A 13,356-nucleotide genomic window follows, 5' to 3' on the forward strand; every position below is an offset into this window, starting at 1 on the left:
GCAAGTTTCTCCAGTTTCACAAAAAACAGGTAGAAATCACATTTTTTTCTGACAAGGTAAAAATGCACCCAATTTTTACAGATTGTTCAGGCATTTTTGGACAGTTGGCAACCCTACCATTGTGGAGTTTCTAGAGTAGCGCATAGATCAAGATGGAAAAGACTTTAAAGTCTAGCAGAAAGCACTGGCCATGCAGGGACAAAGGCTGTTGAGCAGAAGGAGAGGAAAAACCTGTGTTGTTTCAGACGGAAGATGGGCTGAAATAGTCAACTAAGAATTGTGGTGTTGTTTAGAGGTTGATATTTAGCTGAGCTGGAGAACTTCATTACTGCCCCAGATTAAAGGTGAATGGATCAGGCAAAATTGAAAATTGACTTGTTCATACTGATTTTCCCAAGAAATTGGATCCTCAGATAAATTCTTCTTCCTGAATTGAATGTACCATTCAATGTTTCAGACCCCAGAGCATAGTAAATGTAAGATGTAATAATTAAAAATAAAACTTATACTCACCCTACTGTTCATCTCTCCAGCTCATTCACTCCTCAACATCATCATCTGGTCCTTTGTTCATCTTCTTTTCCCTGCCATGAGCCCAAGGCTTCTGCACAAATATCTAAGAACTCATGATATCAGAATGTGTGCCACTATCTTGTGCGCAAGTGAGGACCCATCCTAGGACTCATTAGTGGTGTTGAGCGATACCGTCCGATACTTGAAAGTATCGGTATCGGATAGTATTGGCCGATACCCGAAAAGTATCGGATATCGCCGATACCGATACCCGATACCAATACAAGTCAATGGGACACCAAGTATCGGAAGGTATCCTGATGGTTCCCAGGGTCTGAAGGAGAGGAAACTCCCCTTCAGGCCCTGGGATCCATATTAATGTGTAAAATAAAGAATAAAAATAAAAAATATTGATATACTCACCCTCTGACGCGCCCTGGTTGTAACCGCCAGCCTCCGTTCATAAGAATGAGCGCTTGAAAGTCCTTAGATGACGTCGCGGCCTGTGATTGGTCGCGGAGCGGTCACGTGACCGCCACGCGACCAATCACAAGCCGCGACGTCATCTAAGGTCTTTCAAGCGCTTGAAAGACCTTAGATGACGTCACGGCTTGTGATTGGTCGCGTTGCGGTCACGTGACCGCTCCGCGACCAATCACAGGCCGCAACGTCATCTAAGGACTTTCAAGCGCTCATTCTTATGAACGGAGGCTGGCGGTTACAACCAGGGCGCGTCAGAGGGTGAGTATATCAATATTTTTTTATTTTTATTCTTTATTTTACACATTAATATCAATCCCGATACCGATTCCCGATACCACAAAAGTATCAGATCTCGGTATCGGAATTCCGATACAGCAAATATCGGCCGATACCCGATACTTGCGGTATCGGAATGCTCAACACTACTCATTAGAGTTGGAGACTCAGCCTAGTGTGAGAGTTCTATGGATTTCTGCGCTCAAAGCAGCAAGAAGATGTGTCAAGGAATGGATGGGTGACATTGAGGAACAGAAGTACCAGAGAAGTGACAATAAGTGTTTAGATTTTAACCCTTTGATGGTCCTTTATGGTTCAGAAAACTGGTGGCTAGTGGTCACCATTTTACTGAATTTTTTCTAAAGCAAATTACAAAAGAATCAGAATTTGGGCAAATTCAATGCCACTTGAATATATTCAATCATCTCTAACTCAGATTATTAAAACTACAGCCAAAAGCAATAAAGTGGTCCTCTTCTATAGAGTTTGCAAGAAACAGAATCTTTATATTTCAATGAGGGTAAAGGATGTATCTTCAGCCCTGACAGACATAGCACACTGTGACGGTTGTAAAACAAGAAGTGGACCCTCTGGACCGTGACGACAAACCCCCCACGGGCGAGCAGACCAGATGGACCACCCCCTATACAGGGAGAGTTAGGGGCAGGCCCGTGAGGGACTATCGCCACGGCAGCTGGAGGACCAGGACGGGAAAAAGACCAGGGACAGGCGGGAAGGATGGAGCATGGAATAGGAGGGCACTGAAGAAAAAACAGAACAGGCAGATTTGACGGGGAAAAAAGGACTAAACAGGAACACTGAAGAGACAGACGGAAACACTACAGGAACACCGGGACTGACGGGAAATGGCAGCGGCACCAGGACCGAGTAAGTAATGCAGCGGCACAGGGACTGAGAATGTATTGCCAAGGAATAGGAACAAATTAGATACTGCAGCGGCACGAGAACGGACAGGAATACTGTGGGAACTCAGGGGCAGTGGAGTACAGTAGGAACAAGGCAACTGGCGAGGCACTGCAGAAAAACAAAGACAAGCCGAAGTCAAAAGATAGATAGCACACAAAAAGCTCAGGCGGCCAAGAGCACTAGTAAGCACAAGTGATCATAAGGCACTGAGAGACTGCAGGAAGCGGATTAAATACCTGATGCAGTACAGTACTTCCGGGTACGAGTCCTCCTGGAGCATAGAGAGGACGATAAGACGTGCCGGCTGAAGGTTAGAAGTGCGCACGCGTAGCTTTGAACCTAGCGCACGCATAGCTTTGAACCTAGTATGCGTGCGTGCTCGAGCAGCAGAGACCGGGAGCGAGTGCTGGGAAGAAGACGCAGAGGAAGGAGAGGAACGCCAGGACGCTGAAGACAGGTAAGTATGACAGGACAAGGCGGACGGCAGCGGCGGCAAGACAGACGGCAGCGGCAGCATGACACACACATTACAAATACTCTTTATGTTTTTATCTTATCTTGTCATCTTTTTTGTAGTTTTTATAATCAGATATAATCTTCTTTTAGTATTCAACATTAATCAGTCCAACTCTGAAAGCAAACAAGCAAATCTTTTCTTAGAGCATGAATATGGTTTCATAGCCTGTTGTTTCGCATTTCACTGTTTTTCAGGTTGCTAAACTGAAGTCACAGTTCTGAAAGGATTAATGTGATCAGCTTGTAATCTTTTCTTTTCTCTGTGTGGTACCCTTGTTCCCTTGAGTCAGTAATAAATGTTATCGTCTTTCCTATCGAGGGCACCTTGTTTAAACGCTTCTTCTCCAATCAAGGTCAGTCAAGATGTTTATGTGATCTTAAATAGTTTTATTCTCTTTATTTCTTTGTTAAAATAAAAGCAAAAAATAACCTTTTTTATAATAAATTTCTCTCTATTGAATTTTGTATATTACCTTACAGTATATCATACAAAATGTCACCCTCCCCACTATGGATGTCAAACATACAAAATAACCCCTCTAACCAATTATCCTCCTTCTACGAAAATAAAAACAAAACATTTCTCATTGCATTTTAACCTCTTTTATCTCATTTTTTCCATGTAATAAATGACCTCATTGGAATATTTTTATTACCTTCGGAATGCATTCCTTCTTCTTTTTGAGGGAATTTAGTTATACATTTCCTATTTATTTTCCTGGTAAAACATAGTAGAAATAATGTCACACAATTTTTAACACCTTTAGATGCTAAAACATTATTCATCCAAAGGCACAAAATATTTATATCCAGTGGTGCAGTGCCTTGCGAAAGTATTCAGCCCCCTGGAACTTTTCAACCTTTTCCCCCATATCATGCTTCAAACATAAAGATACCAAATGTAAATTGTTGGTGAAGAAGCAACAAGTGGAACACAATTGTGAAGTTGAATGAAATGTATTGGTTATTTTAAATTTTTGTGGAAATTCAAAGACTGAAAAGTGGGGCGTGCAATGTTATTCGGCCCTTTTATCTTAATACTTTGCTACGCCACCTTTTGCTGCAATTACAGCTGCAAGGCGCTTGGGGTATGTCTCTATCAGTTTTGTACATCGAGAGACTGAAATTCTTGCCCATTCTTCCTTGGCAAACAGCTCGAGCTCAGTGAGGTTTGATAGAGATCATTTGTGAACAGCAGTTTTCAGCTCTTTCCACAGATTCTCAATTGGATTGAGGTCTGGACTTTGACTTGGCCATTCTAACACCTGGATACGTTTATTTGTGAACCATTCCATTGTAGATTTTGCTTTATGTTTGGGATCATTGTCTTGTTGGAAGACAATTCTCAGTCCCAGTCTCAGGTCTTTTGCAGGCTCCAACAGGTTTTCTTTAAGAATGGTCCTGTATTTAGCTCCATCCATCTTCCCATCATTTTTTACCATCTTCCCTGTCCCTGCTGAAGCAAAGCAGGCCCAAACTATGATGCTGCCACCACCATGTTGGACAGTGGGGATGGTGTGTTCAAGGTGATGAGCTGTGTTGCCTTCACACCAAACATATCGTTTGGCATTGTTGCCAAAAAGTTCGATTTTGGTTTCATCTGACCAGAGCACCTTCTTCCACATGTTTGGTGTATCTCCCAGGTGGCTTGTTGCAAACGTTAAATGACACTTTTTATGGATATCTTTGAGTAGGGTTGAGCGAAATGGGTCGGCCATTTTCAGAAGTCGCCGACATGAAACCCGACCCGACCCCTGTGTGGGGTCGGCCATGAGGTCGGCGATCTTCTGAATCTGGTATCGGAATTCCGATACCGAGTTCCGATATGTTTGCGATATCGGGAATCGGTATCGGAATCCATATTTAAGTGTAAAATAAAGAACCAAAATTAAAAATATTGATATACTCACCCTCGGACGCGCCCTGGTACTAACCGGCAGCCTTCCTTCCTAAGAATGAGTGCGTGAATGACCTGCAGTGACATCGCGGCTTGTGATTGGTCGCGTGAGCGGTCACATGGGCGGTCACACGACCAATCACAAGCCACGACGTCATCTAAGGTCCTTCACGTGCTCATTCTTAGGAAGGAAGGCTGCCGGAAAGAAGCAAGGCGCGTCCGAGGGTGAGTATATACCTAATAGGAATATACTCACCCTCGGACGCACCCTGCTTCTTTCCGGCAGCCTTCCTTCCTAAGAATGAGCGCGTGAAGGACCTTACATGACGTCGCGGCTTGTGATTGGTCGCGTGACCGCCCATGTGACCGCTCACGCGACCAATCACAAGCTGCGACATCACCGCAGGTCATTCACGCGCTCATTCTTAGGAAGGAAGGCTGCCGGTTAGTACCAGGGCACGTCCGAGGGTGAGTATATCAATATTTTTTATTTTGATTCTTTATTTTACACATTATTATGGATCCCAGGGCCTGAAGGAGAGTTTCCTCTCCTTCAGACCCTGGGAACCATAGTATCCCATTGCACTGCATTGGGTTTCGTGTTTCGGCCGACCCTGACCCCGACTTTTTTATAGGATCGGCCGATTTCACTCGACCTGACTTTTGAGAAAGTCGGGTTTCGTGAAACCCGACCCGATCCTATAAAAATAAAAGTCGCTCAACCCTATCTTTGAGAAATGGCTTTCTTCTTGCCACTCTTCCATAAAGGCCAGATTGTGCAGTGATTGTTGTCCTATGGACAGACTGTCCCACCTCAGCTGCAGATCTCTGCAGTTCATCCAGAGTGATCATGGGCCTCTTGGCTGCATCTCTGATCAGTCTTCTCCTTGTTTGAGATGAAAGTTTAGAGGGACGTCCGGGTCTTGGTAGATTTGCCGTGGTATGATACTCCTTCCATTTCAATATGATCACTTGCACAGTGCTCTTTTGTATGTTTAAAGTTTTGAAAATCATTTTGTATCCAAATCCAGCTTTAAACTTCTCCACAATAGTATCACGGACCTGCCTGTTGTGTTCATTGGTCTTCATGATGCTCTCTGTGCTTCAAACAGAACCCTGAGACTATCACAAAGCAGGTGCATTTATATGGAGACTTGATTACACACAGGTGGATTATATTTATCATCATTAGGCATTTAGGACAACATTGGATCATTCAGAGATCTACAATGAACGTCTGGAGTGAGTTTGCTGCACTGAAAGTAAAAGGGCTGAATAATATTGCACATCCCACTTTTCAGTTTTGAATTTCCCCAAAAATTTAAAATAACCAATACATTTTGCTCAACTTCACAATTGTGTTCCACTTGTTGTTGATTCTTCACCAAAAATTTACATTTGGTATCTTAACCCCTTCCTGACGTCGGACAGGATAGTACGTCTGACGTCAGGTCCCCTGCTTTGATGCACGGCTCCGCGGTGAGCCCGCATCAAAGCCGGGACATGTCAGCTGTTTTGAACAGCTGACATGTGCCCGAAATAGCGGTGGGTGAAAACGTGATTCACCCGCCGCTATTAACTAGTTAAATGCCGCTGTCAAACGCAGACAGCGGCATTTAACTACCGCATCCGGCCAAGCGGCCGGAAATGACGTCATCGCCGACCCCCGTCACATGATCGGGGGTCGGCGATGCTTCAGTATTGTAACCATAGAGGTCCTTGAGACCTCTATGGTTACTGATCGCCGGTAGCTGTGAGCGCCACCCTGTGGTCGGCGCTCACAGCACACCTGATTTTCTGCTGCATAGCAGCGATCTGATGATCGCTGTTATGTAGCAGAGGCGATCGAGTTGTGCCTGCTTCTAGCCTCCCATGGAGGCTATTGAAGCATGGCAAAAGTAAAAAAAAAAGTAAAAAAAAATGTGAAACAAATAAAAAAAACATAAAAGTTTAAATCACCCCCTTTCACCCCAATCAAAATAAATCAATAAAAAAAAAATCAAACCTACACATATTTGGTATCGCCGCGTTCAGAATCGCCCGATCTATTAATAAAAAAAAAGCATTAACCTGATCGCTAAACGGCGTAATGAGAAAAAAATCCGAAACGCCAGAGTTAGGTTTTTTTGGTCGCCATGACATTGCATTAAAATGCAATAACGGGCGATCAAAAGAACGTATCTGCACCAAAATGGTATCATAAAAAACACCAGCTTGGCACGAAAATAATAAGCCCTCAACCGACCCCAGATCATGAAAAATGGAGACGCTATGAGTATCGGAATATGGCGCAATTTTTTTTTTTTTAGCAAAGTTTGGAATTTTTTTTCACCACTTAGGTAAAAAATAACATAGTCATGTTAGGTGTCTATGAACTCGTAATGACCTGGAGAATCATAATGGCAGATCAGTTTTAGCATTTCGTGAACCTAACAAAAAAGCCAAGCAAAAAACAAGTGTGGGATTGCACTTTTTTTGCAATTTCACCGCACTTGGAATTTTTTTCCCATTTTCTAGTACACGACATGGTAAAACCAATGATTTCTTTCAAAAGTACAACTCGTCCCGCAAAAAATAAGCCCTCACATGGCCAAATTGACAGAAAAATAAAAAGTTATGGCTCTGGGAAGGAGGGGAGTGAAAAACGAATACGGAAAAACGGAAAATCCCACGGTCATGAAGGGGTTAATAGAAGCATGATATATGGGAAAAGGTTGAAAAGTTCCAGGGAGCCAAATACTTTTGCTAGGCACTATATATCAATGCTATATATATTATTAATAGTTGTGACTATCTTATCCTCCCCAAAAAAACTAGTCACTGGGCAACTTCTTAACATAGGTCCCCTTTCTCTATCTCAGCCAATTCAGCAGCAATCAAAAAGATCTAGCAAATGTGAAATACAAGTCGCAGAACAAATATTAGTCACAGCAAAATGTGAGATAATGTAAACAGAACTTTTAATAATATATGTTAAAATGAAAACGAGCTTTACAATATAAAAAATAGGTGATTTTATATCAATCATAATGTACTGTATGTATTAACTATAAATCCATAGATAACACTCAGATACTGAGGTTATCAGTGAGATTATTTATTAACTATAACTCCATAGATAACACTCAGATACTGAGATTATCAGTGAGGTAATCTAATTAGTATAAATCCAACCCTGTGATCCATGTGAGCAGAAACAACAGTGCGTATACTGTAAAAACCAACTCCGGAAACAAGGGTCAGTGAATCAGAGTGTGATGAAAGTTTCAAAAACCTTTATTAAATACACAAGTGAATATGTGGTGGCTGAATCAAACAGGTGCATGCACAATACAAAAGTTACTGTACATAAAAATTGATCATAAAAAAGTGAATTATTGCTGATTAAATTGTCTTTGTACTCCAACGGACTAGCATAAAACTAATAATAAATATAGATATACAACAAGGGAAATTATTATGGTACAACACATGCTAAGAAAGGTGAGGATAATGTAATTGGAAAAGTAGTCAACTCATATGATGCGAAGAACTTAATGATAGCTGTGCAGAAAATAATTCTTAAAAAAAATGTAAGGAGGAAGCAGAAAAAAAATTACAGCATACGAGAGGACAATGTAATTGGAAAAAGTAGTCAACTCACTATTGCTAGAATTAATAAATACACCCCACCCAAATATCAGCCCCAAATAGCTATGAAGCCAATGTAATTGGAAAAATAGTCAACTCACATGATAGGGTATGCCTTTGGATGGTTGTGTAAAAAATAATAAAACAATAGAAGTGAAAAAATCACCATACATCCTGCGTGAGGACAATCTAATTAAAAAAGTAGTCAACCCATTAGTGCTATATCTGTTGTAATTGGAAAAATAGTCTACTCACAGGTGCAAAGACACAGTTTGGGACAAAAGAAAATATAATGATAAAAATACACTAATGTACTAACTACATTAACTAACATAGGTATGTATTTTGTATTAGATGTGCCAATTCTGGTGCTTTGCTCAGCTCGTCCCACTTGCCATGTGGTGGTGGCAAGTGGGGTTCATATTTGTAGGGTTGATGTCACCTTTGTATTGCTAGGTGGCATCAAGTCCACGAGTTGTTAATGGAGAGGCATCTATAAGGCGACTCTACATTACTGATCCTATTGTATTGTAAATAAACACACATCTAGAAATAAAGTCCTTTAAATTAAAGAATGACAGAGACTCCTTTAATGATACCCATGTTCATGTCAACGCAGAGTCCACAGAAGCCATGGTCACCTTTAACATAATTAAAATAATAAGCAACAATATTCCTTACCTGTTTGCCGAGAAGATAATAATCCATTTGGCCCGCGACAGGCCTAGCTCTAAGGCTGGGGTCACACATGCGTGTTTTACGTACGTAAGAGCGCATAAACTACGTCCGTAAAACTCGCATTACATACGGCACAATGCTTCTCAATGGGGCTGCTCCTATTAGCCGTATATTACGGTTCAGTATTATACGGCTTTCTACGGCCGTACAAAATCGCAGCATGCTGCGTTTGTCAGCGTACTGCGCAAATAATACGCCAATGAAAGTCTATGGGGGCGAGAAAAATACGGATTCCACACGGACCAGCAGTGTGACTTGCGAGAAATACGCAGCGCTGTTAGTGAAAAGTCGGAAATTCAATTGCCGGCTTTTTCCTTCTCCTGCACAAACCCGACAGGATATGAGACATGGTTTACATACAGTAAACCATCTCATATCCCCCTTTTTTTTGCATATTCCACACTACTAATGTTAGTAGTGTGTATGTGCAAAATTTCAGCGCTGTAGCTGCTAAAATAAAGGGTTAAATGGCGGAAAAAATTGGCGTGGGCTCCCGCGCAATTTTCTCCGCCAGAGTGGTAAAGCCAGTGACTGAGGGCAGATATTAATAGCCTAGAGAGGGTCCATGGTTATTGGCCCCCCCGTGGCTAAAAACATCTGCCCCCAGCCACCCCAGAAAAGGCACATCTGGAAGATGCGCCTATTCTGGCACTTGGCCACTCTCTTCCCACTCCCTGTAGCGGTGGGATATGGGGTAATGAAGGGTTAATGCCACCTTGCTATTGTAAGGTGACATTAAGCCAGATTAATAATGGAGAGGCGTCAATTATGACACCTATCCATTATTAATCCAATTGTAGGAAAGGGTTAAAAAACACACACACACATGATTAAAAAGGATTTTAATGAAATAAACACAGCGGTTGTTGTAATAATTTATTGTTCTCGCAATCCATTTGCAAACCCTCGCTTGGCAAAATAATAAACGCAGAAAATACATACCTTCTGATGTCAGATCACGTCCAACGATGTAATCCATCTGAAGGGGTTAACTAATATTACAGGCAGGAGCCCTGCTAAATGCAGCGGTGCTCCGTGCCTGTAATCCCCAGCGAATGAATGAAATGTAGGTCATTGACCTACATTTCCTTCAGTCGCGGTGATGCGCCCCCTGGTGGATGTCCTCATATGACCTGGAGAGTGGGAAAAAGTTCCCAGGCTGCAGTTCATGAGAACATCCACCAGAGGGCGCCTCACCGCGACTGAATGTAAGTATAGATCACTGCTTTCCTTTCAGCACCCGGGGATTACAGGCACGAGCGAGTGGTTTATCGCAGCTCTGCCTGTAATATTAGTTAACCCCTTCATATGGATTACTTCGTGGGACATGATCTGACATCAGAAGGTATGTATCTTGTGCGTTTATTATTTTGCCAAGCGAGGGTTTGCAAATGGATTGCGAGAACAATAAATTATTACAACAACCGCTGTGTTTATTTCATTAAAATCCTTTTTAATCATGTGTGTGTGTGTTTTTTAACCCTTTCCTACAATTGGATTAATAATGGATAGGTGTCATAATTGACGCCTCTCCATTATTAATCTGGCTTAATGTCACCTTACAATAGCAAGGTGGCATTAACCCTTCATTACCCCATATCCCACCGCTACAGGGAGTGGGAAGAGAGTGGCCAAGTGCCAGAATAGGCGCATCTTCCAGATGTGCCTTTTCTGGGGTGGCTGGGGGCAGATGTTTGTAGCCGGGGGGGCCAATAACCATGGACCCTCTCCTGGCTATTAATATCTGCCCTCAGTCACTGGCTTTACCACTCTGGCGGAGAAAATTGCGCGGGAGCCCACGCCAATTTTTTCCGCCATTTAACCCTTTATTTCAGCAGCTACAGCGCTGAAATTTTGCACATACACACTACTAACATTAGTAGTGTGGAATATGCCAAAAAAAAGGGGATATGAGATGGTTTACTGTATGTAAACCATGTCTCATATCCTGTCGGGTTTGTGAAGGAGAAATGCAAAGCCGGCAATTGAATTACCGGCTTTTCACAGATATCGCGCTGAATGAAATCTAAATACAGAATATATATATATATGTGTCTCAATGACATATATATATATATATATATATATATATATATATTTTGTATATATGTTTTAATGAACATTTGAGCACATAAATCCATTAGATGTCGGTTTTGCAAGCCTGCGCGAAAATCTTGCAGTACGGATGCCATACGGATTACATACGGAGGATGCCATGCGCAAAATACGCTGACACACCCTGACTACGGATCAATATTTTGGGAACATTTCTCCATATTACGGCCGTAGTACGGACGTATAATACGTGGCGTATTGTCTTACGCCATGTGTGACCCCAGCCTAATACTTCTAGGTGGCAGGCTGCATTGTTACATGATGTGACTATACAGTCTGACATCCAGCAGAAACAATGAGCAATATGTGCTAGCGCTGCTCAGGGTCTCGCGGTGAATTCCTAACCTGACTGATGTCACCGCGAGCATGAGAAAGTTCTCACACTCGCTGTGCCATGAGAAAGGTCCTGGGAGTTCACAGCCAATTAATACAGTTCAACTCACTGACGTCAGCATGAACGCCATGGAAAAAGCTGTAACGGTGCTTGCGCTGACCTCAGTGAGTTGAACTGAGTTCATTGGCTGTGAACTCCCAGGAAATTTCTGATGAACTATCTAACAATTGTGGTGACATCAGTGAGGCACAGGAGTTCACTGCAAGATGCTACGCTGAGTAAGCATGCACAGCTCAGTGTCTCTTCTGTATGGCAGGCTGTATAGTTGCATCAGGCAACAATGTAGGCTGCCATCTAGATGTAGCAGAGCTAGACCTGTCGTGGGACAAATCTATCATTATCCTCTTGGCGGACAGGTAAGGAATATTGTATAGATGAATGAACCTTTCAAGGTTTGGTTCTGTTCGGTGAATGTCCCAACACCTACAAACAGCAAAGCACAGATTTAGCTCTTACATGGGCTGTTAGTATGATGGATCAGCTTCAGCACCAGTATCAATGCTAGAGGAGTCTGATTCATTCAAGTGTGCATGCACAGCCCTGAACAAGCACTCTGTCCCTCCAATAAGACCTGTCCCTGAGCTGTGCAATAACGTCAGTAAGCAGAGCACAGTGGTGCCTGTTCTTTTATAACGAGAGATGTGCGAACTGTTAAAGGTTCGGTTTGATTTGGATTGGCAAACATCCCAATGTTCACTAAACAGTTCATATCCAAACCCCACTGAATTCAGTGGGAGACTAAACCAAATGCATAGACAGCACCTTTAGGGAAGGGATGCCATAAAGCTGCCAAAACAGCTCAAATTAGGTGCAGATACCAGAAAAAGTGTCATCAATTGACCCAGAGTACAAAAAATAAAATGGGCAGCATATATGCATGGTACAAGGTCTGGGACAGGGCTTTAACCAGCATTTCTAGCTTAAACATAGATTAGTAACAAGTGGATGAGTCACAGGTGTAGGCCTGGTGCTCTGAAAGCCGTGCAAAATTCAGGTAACACATATAAAGGAGACCCAACTTGGATTTCAACCATTTGCAAAAATTAGAGGCAGACACTAGATAAAGTGGCATCAATTGACCCACAGTAGAAATTTGATAATGGCACAGCAGCAGTCAGCCATGGGCCATGCATGAGGCATCAGGGTCTAGGCCAGAATTTACAGCTTTGAATTTAAGTTTCAATGAAGACCGGGTGTTTAAGGTAGCAGTCTAACGCTTCTTTGCTGTGAGCCCTGATACATCATGCAACAGATTCAATTTTTTAATTTAAGTTTAAATTAAGACGAGGTTGGTGAGGGACCAGTGTAGGCCGACTGTGCTGGGAGCCCTGATAATTCATGTAGCAGCTCAAACTGCTTTTTTGCTTAGCTACACTCAGGTGGCACAAGTATCAGCTTGGTAGACCGCCAATGTTAGAATAAAATATGCCAAAGGCTCTCCTGGTACCAAATGTTTTACCATACTATAAACAGGACATTTCTCACTAAACATGGATAACGAAACTATGCAGTAATTGGATGAAACTATAAACATACACTTTCCCACTAAAGATTGGTATAGGAGCTATGCGGTCCAGGTGTTGGGAAAATTGCAGAAATGACAAGGCTTATATATGCTGAACTGTTACTGTCTAATATCTTGATGGTTCCTTAAAGACAGGCTACCAATATGGAATCCCCATGGCCATTAACATGTTAACACTACACCATGCTACTGTGTGAGGTCTCTAGCATTTGAGATTTTCAATGTGCTCTCATTGTAATCGTATGTGGGTTCTTGAAGTTGACTAAAAATTGGTGGAGGGAATTCATTTGGATATGAATTCCTCAATTGTCAAATATTATTTGTTTGTCTGATGATTTTTTG

Source organism: Ranitomeya variabilis, chromosome 7, assembly GCF_051348905.1.
Source record: "Ranitomeya variabilis isolate aRanVar5 chromosome 7, aRanVar5.hap1, whole genome shotgun sequence".
Classification (NCBI taxonomy): domain Eukaryota; kingdom Metazoa; phylum Chordata; class Amphibia; order Anura; family Dendrobatidae; genus Ranitomeya; species Ranitomeya variabilis.